This window comes from Galeopterus variegatus, unplaced genomic scaffold (genome assembly GCF_000696425.1).
Source record: "Galeopterus variegatus unplaced genomic scaffold, G_variegatus-3.0.2 Scaffold3607, whole genome shotgun sequence".
Classification (NCBI taxonomy): Eukaryota; Metazoa; Chordata; class Mammalia; order Dermoptera; family Cynocephalidae; genus Galeopterus; species Galeopterus variegatus.
In genome coordinates this window covers 138,593-145,719 of record NW_007729718.1, presented here as the reverse complement: position 1 = coordinate 145,719, position 7,127 = coordinate 138,593, and the positions used below count along the sequence as shown (strand labels likewise).

Below are 7,127 nucleotides of genomic sequence, written 5' to 3'. Positions count from 1 at the left end.
CTGAACTCTAGGTAATGATTGCTATGGAGGAATGGCAGCTTAATGTTGGCAGATTTTCTACTTTCTGCAGAAAAGTCATAAATCTTGATTTTATGTGGAATCAACTGTTTTTAAATAATCCTGTTTAAAAAAAAAACAAAAACAAAACATATGATCCATTAGCCACCAGTTTGCTGACTTTTATGAAACTTCACAAATCCTACATATTTAAAATTACATTTTAAATATGTAAGAGGGGGGGCATGCATGTTTCACTATCCTGGAAGGGGAAATACGTGGTGGAAGTAACCAGGAATTGAGCATTTCAGATCTGCTTAATAAACCTGGTGCACCACTATGCTGGCCGCCATGCTTGTGTGCCTCCAGACACTAACTTCCAGGGTTTTCCACCCAGCTGTTACCAAGACCTCCTCTTTTGTGAAGAATTCCATCACAAAGAATCAGTGGCTCTTAACATCCATCAGGGAATATGCCACCAAAACAAGAATTGGGATCTGGCATGGAAGAACTGGCCAAGAACTCAAAGAGGTGGCATTGGAACCATCGATGAAAAAAATATGTACAGTTGATCAGATGGGAAGATAGTTTGTTGCTGGGGGGCTGCAATTGGCCTTGGAACATTGTGCTACTATCGCTTGGGAGTGTCTGATGAGATTGCAGCTATTAAAAAGGCTGTAATTTGGCCTCAATATGTGAAGAATAGAATTCATTCTACCTATAGGTACTTGGCAGAAAGTATCAGATTAACACTTTGTCTGCCTTGGCAATAACCGCAACTCTTGCTCTCATGAACTTCATGATGAGAGGCTCTTGGGTGACAAATGGTGAATACCATATGACTGGAGCCCAGGCCCAGAGCATCTTGCTTGGTTGCTACATTCTGGTGTGATGGTTGCAGCAGTGTCTCCTCTGACAATATTAGGGGACCTCTTTTCATTAGGGCCGCATGGTACACAGCCCACTTGGTGGGAGGCCTCTCCACTGTGGCCATGTGCATGCCCAGAGAGAAGTTTCTGAACATGAGAGCACCCCTGGGAGTGGGCCTTGGTCTCATCTTTGTGTCTTGACTGAGATCTATGCTTCTTCCACCTACCACTGTGGCTGGTGCTACTCTGTACTCAGTGGCAATGTATGGTGGGTTAGTTCTTTTCAGCATGTTCCTTCAGTATGATACCCAGAAAGTAATCAAGCATGCAGAAATAGCACTGCTGTAGGGAGTTCAAAAATATAATGCCATCAGTTCGATGCTGGGACTCTACATGGAGATGCATAAAATATATTTATGTGAGTTGCAACTATGTAGCAACTGGAAGCAACAGAAAGAAATGAAGTGACTCAGTTTCTGGCTTCTGTACTACATCAGATATCTTGCTTGTTTATTAGGGCACATATTCATTAAACAGTTTGTACAAGCAGCTTTCATTGAAGTGTAGAAGATAAGAACATGTCAACATGTTTAAAATGTTCCAGTAACGTGATGCTTCAGGTCTGCTTTTACTTTTGGAGAATAAATTGTGTAGTTCTCTTCCAAGTGAGCACACGCACTTCCAATTCTTGTGTTTGAGTAATTTTAAAATGTTTTGATGAATGTAAAAACTAAGGTTTGTGTGATGAGAATTTAAGTATTTTATCTATTTTTAAATTAGATTAAGTAAAAATCAGCAAACTTATGTTTGCCTGCATATTTTTTGCAATGAAGAATATTGTAAGTAATATCATAAGTGATGTAGAGTTTTGGTAAAGGGACCAGAGAGAAGTAAAGGCTCACCTACAGTCTTTTATTGAATACCTAGCACTTATGTGACTGGTGATGAGCCAGTGGGTATTTGGAAACAAACAAGTGATCACTGTTTTTACATTCATCTGCTGAATTTAGCGAAAGCATTAAGCATGAAATAAAGACAGACGTGATGCAAAAATAAGTAAATAAATAAATAAACAAGAAAAAAAAAAGAGCCCCCAAGATTAGTTTAATATACACTTCTTTCCCAGATGGGCAGGGTATATGGCACATTTTTCTTGAATTTTAGTTTTCATTTCTTTTTCCATCTACTTCAATTAAGGAGTCTTGGGTCCACAAAATCCATGGTGAAACTTAGGTGTTTTTTTATTGCTCCATGTGAACTTAAGCACCCTGATGTATATCCAAGGTCAAAGCAGTCAGTGATAAATTTATTTAGATCTGCTTGGGTTAATCACTACTGCAGAGAAACTTTTGTTTTCTTTTTCCTGTTTTGTTTATAATGGTGTGTGTGTGTGTGTGTGTGTGTGTGTAACTGTGAGATTTCACCCTCGTGTCGCTATGTTGTCTGTGTTGCTTCTTTTTCTTTTTTCTTTTTTTTTTTTAGTTATGAGCATTTTACAGGAAACTTTTTTTTCCCTCAAAGAATAGAGTAGCATTCTAAAATGATAATTACACTTCCTTTATTATTCATTTAGATAGAAAATATAATCTCCTTGAATCCACTTTTACCGCTTTTCACGCATGTGGGATGACAATAGCTAATAGAAGGACTGTTTACATTTGTTCTACTAGAAAAGTGTACATAACGTGCATTTTTTTTATATTTTGTGTTTTTCTTTACTTGAAAAAAACGTTAGTTCAAATCTTATAGATAATTATAAACGGAAGTGGGAGCCACATGGTAAATATGCTTTTGTGAGCAAGTCCTTTCCTACTCACACTTAGAAATTTTTGACAGTATTTTACAAATCCTTTTGAATATAAAGTCAAAATCAATCATAAACCATAAAGTGTTCAGAATCAGGAAAAACTCAAAGCCAGTTTGGTAAACTTGAGCTTAGAGCTTTCATACTAGTGAATCATGAGATGTCCAAATGTAGTTCTAGGTCTAGGTAATTAGTGATGATGTTCTAGTGCCTACGGTGGGGAAAAAAGACCAGAGCTTGGAGCTGTTCAAAATGGAAAAGCAGAAACTGAACCCATTTAAAGTAATTTGTGAAAAGTGTTTAGTTCTTTAAATCAGTAAACACAAGGTTTACTGTAAACAGAATATTATCTAACTATTTTAAACAGTAAATGTGATAGTGACTATTTAAAATAGTAAAGGTATTGTTCGGTTAGTTTTACATATATGGAGAATTAAAATAATGATATATTATGTGATAAGGGGAAATAGAATAAAGTGTTTCTAAAATCCTTGTTATATATAAGAAGAGTTTAAAAACATCTATTAATATTAGACTTTTTAAAGTTAGTAATGTATGCTGTACTATTTAGAAAAAAAGAAGAAAAGTTCAAGATGTAACTTTAAATCAAAAGGACAGAAAAATATTTAAAAATATTTAAGCATTTCAGAGAGGGCAAGAAATAGAGGTAACTGAATACTGAGGAAGGGGAAACTAGTGAAATAGTATATTTAAATAAAAATATCAATAATTCCATTACATGCAAAACGACTAATTTCCCCCCTTAACACACCCTGATTACTAGGACTAGACAGAATGCTTAGCTTGATTTGGAGAGAGAGAATCTTTGAAGAGATAATGACAGAATTTTTCATGAATGAGGAAAGACATTGCTATGGTCTGAATGGGTCCCTTGAAATTCATTTGTTGAAAACATATTTCCCAGTGCAACAGTGCTGGGAAGTGGGGACTTTCGGGTGTTGTTTAGGTCATGAGGGCAGAGCCATTAATCCATTTATAATAGATTAAGGCCACTGTAAAAGTGCTTGACAAAGAGAGGTTGGTCCTTTTACCCTTCCACCTTCTGTCATGTGAGAACATAGTGTTCCTCCTTTCTGGGGGACACAGTATTGAAGGCACCATCTTGAAAGCAAAAAGCAACGCTCTGCAGATGCCAGTGCCTTGATCCTGGACTCCCCAGTCTCCAGAACTGTGAGAAATAAACTTCTGTTCTTTATAAATTACCCAGTCCATAGTATTCTGTTATAACAACATAAACAGATTTAGACAGACATAATGAGTCTTCAGACTGAGACAGGACCCCACAGTCCTGAGAAAGATAAGTAAAAATAAATAAGCATTTGTATTCATTTTGGTGAAACGTCATAATATCACAGAAGTATCACGTTTGGGGAATGCTAACTCTATTTGGCTAGACTATAGGGGGACTGGAAGGATGTAGTAACACCAGTAAAGACCACAAACTGTCCATGACTGTTGATGCAACACCATTGGGGGGCCAGACTGAATAACTGCAGGGGTGAATTCTAATCAAGGTAAATTGGATTTTTCCTAGAAGAAAAGAAAATCAACCAAGTTTGTTTAAACAGGGAATAATAATGATCAGACCCATGTTCTGGAAAGATCAGTCTTTCTAAAGATGGTATATAGAGGATGTATTTAAAAAAGAAGCTACTGCAGGCATGGTGATGACTTAGAAGGTCAAGAGAATAGTCCACATGAGGAGAAAATACACCTTTGTCTTTTTGATGTTGTGAGTAAATCTGACAATGTGGGTGTGTGCATGCATGGGTGTGCAAATGGGAAAGATGGCAGCATATATGCAACACTGGTTTTAAATCTGTAGAATTATTCTAGCTATGGTATAGAATAATTAACATTGAACTTTAAGAACACAGTACTGCCACATTAGCTATGTAATCATGGGCAAGTTATTTTAAGGGTTGAATAACTGAATAGGAATTTTCTCATCCTATCTCATATTTTAAATGCATGATTGCTGTGAGGATTAAATGAAATTAATAATTACACAGAAGTGCATGCATAAACATTCCAATTACAGTGTTTAGCACATATAGACTCAATTGTTGAATTACAGAATCAAACACTAAAGAGTGACATCCATATTTTGCACTTGATTTAAACATTCTCAGAGCTTTTTGCTACAGGTAATGGAAGGTTATCCTCTTAGCCATGGATCAGAGTTGAGCATGTGAGAATGTCTTCTATGTGACTTATCGACTTACAACTTACATTTCTATGTAGTGTGCTACCTCTTTTTCAACATGGGCTTTCAAAGATGTCCTTTCTTTCTCTGGTACCATAGCATTAATCATGTTGCGTACATTTGGCACAACATTGTTCACAAGGTTGTTGTCACTTTAAAAAAATCTGTGACCTCTTAGTTAACAATAATGAACCTAATCCGAATCAACAATGAATTAGAGCTATCAAGCTGCATTAACAGAAGCAAAGTATCCAGAGCATAAGATAAAGAAGACCTACTCTATTAGACAGAAAAAAGGGAGTATACTTTCAGTTCTGAGCATTACTGTTTTACTTTATCTACACAGTTGTCTCAAGAAAAGAAAATTAGATTTTTTATGTGTTGTTAAATGGCTTGAACTAAGATCACTGACTGGATGGATATAAGGACATGATTTGATATGGACATTACATAGAATTTTTTAGTGACTAAAGCTGCCAGACAATAGAATGAGCTTTGTTAATAGCTAATAATTTCTCTGCCAGTGAACTCCACTCATGTATAATCTGGCCTGCTGTTTAGGAGAAGCTGAGAGGAAATATTAACCAACTCTAGGGTCACTACTTTATAGCCTGTGATATTTAGCAACACACTGTTCCCTTCTCTTCACAACTAGTTCTGCTATATAATTTTGAGTATTTTAAACAGAAAAATCACTTCACATTGCTGAGATTCTAATGAAGTTAACATTATTTCAGTGAAACTATCTGCCATGTGCCATTGTAGAAGCCTTTACATTTTATTTATTTATTTAATATTTATTAACAACCCTGAAATAAATTATTTTTATAATTCTACAATTACTCAATGACTGCAAACATGTCCATGATATGACGCTGGAAAAAAATATGCAAAATATTATGTACAATATGTAACCAATTATGGAAAACAGTGATTCTCCACACCTACTCATCTGTGTATATGTTACACATACATACACATACACCTAAAAATGATCAGAATAGTACACACTAAAATGACCATTGTGTGATTTTTTTTTCCTTTTTTCCCCCCCAAACTCATTTTTTTTTGAAGCATAATTGATTGTACATATCTGTGGGATATCTCATTGAACATCAGTACCTGTGTACAATATGTGATGCTCAAATCAGGATAATTAGCGTATACATTACACAACGTAATCATTTTTTGTGGCCCTTTAGCAATTTCTCGCTAACCTCCCCTCACACTTCCCCTTTCCCACCTCTAGTAACCTCAGTTCTGTTCTCTCCTTTTGAAAGTTCAAGGTATTATTGTGTTTGTTGTATATTTCTTTCTTTTTTTGTTTATTTATTTTTTGTAGCTCCCACTTATGAGTGAGGATGTGCAGTATTTTGCTTTCTGTACTTGGCTTATTTCATTTATTTCTCTAAGTTCATCCATGTTGCTGTGAATAGCAGAATTTCACTCCTTTTAATGGCAGAGTAGTATTCTGTTGTGTATACATACCACATCTTCCTTACCCAGTTGTCTGACAATGGACATTTAGGTTGGTTCCAATTCTTGGCTATTGTAAATAGAGCTGTGATAAACACAGGAGTGCAGAAATCCCTTTAACATGATGATTTCCATTCCTTTTGGTATACACCCAGCCGTAGGATTGCTGGCTCATTCTATCTGTAGTTGTCTGAGGAACCTCCATACTCTTTTCCATAATGGCTGCACTAATTTACGATCTCACCAACAGTATAGGAGGGTTCCCTTTCTCTGCATCCTTGCCAGCATTTGTTACTTTCTTTCTTTTTGATAATGGCCAGTCTAACTGGGTGAGAAGATATCTCAATGTGGTTTTGATTTGCATTTCCCTGATGCTTAGTAATGTTCAGCATTTTTTCATGTGTCTGTTGGCTGTTTGGATATCTTCCTTTGAGAAATGCCTACTTAGCTCCTTTGTCCATTTTTTAATGGTATCATTTGTTTTTCTACTGTTAAGTTGTTTGAGTTCCTTGTATATTCTGGATATTAATCCCTTGTTAGATGCATACTCTGTGGATATTTTTTCCCATTCTGTAGGTTGTCTTATCACTCTGTTATCTTTTTCTTTTGCTGTGCAGAAGCTTTTCAGTTTGATATAATCCCACTTGTTTATTTTTTTTTGTTGCCTGTGTTTTAGGGGTCTTGTTCATAAAATCTTTGCCCAGTCCTACTTCCTGAAATGTTTTCCCTATGTTTTCTGCAAGGAGGTTTAAAG

At 35.9% G+C, this 7,127-nt stretch overlaps 1 pseudogene; it reads left to right on the top strand.

The window, feature by feature from the left end:
- The first annotated feature begins 336 nt into the window (after positions 1 to 336).
- LOC103601150 lies at positions 337 to 1,329 on the top strand (annotated as a pseudogene).
- Positions 1,330 to 7,127: the final 5,798 nt, after the last annotated feature.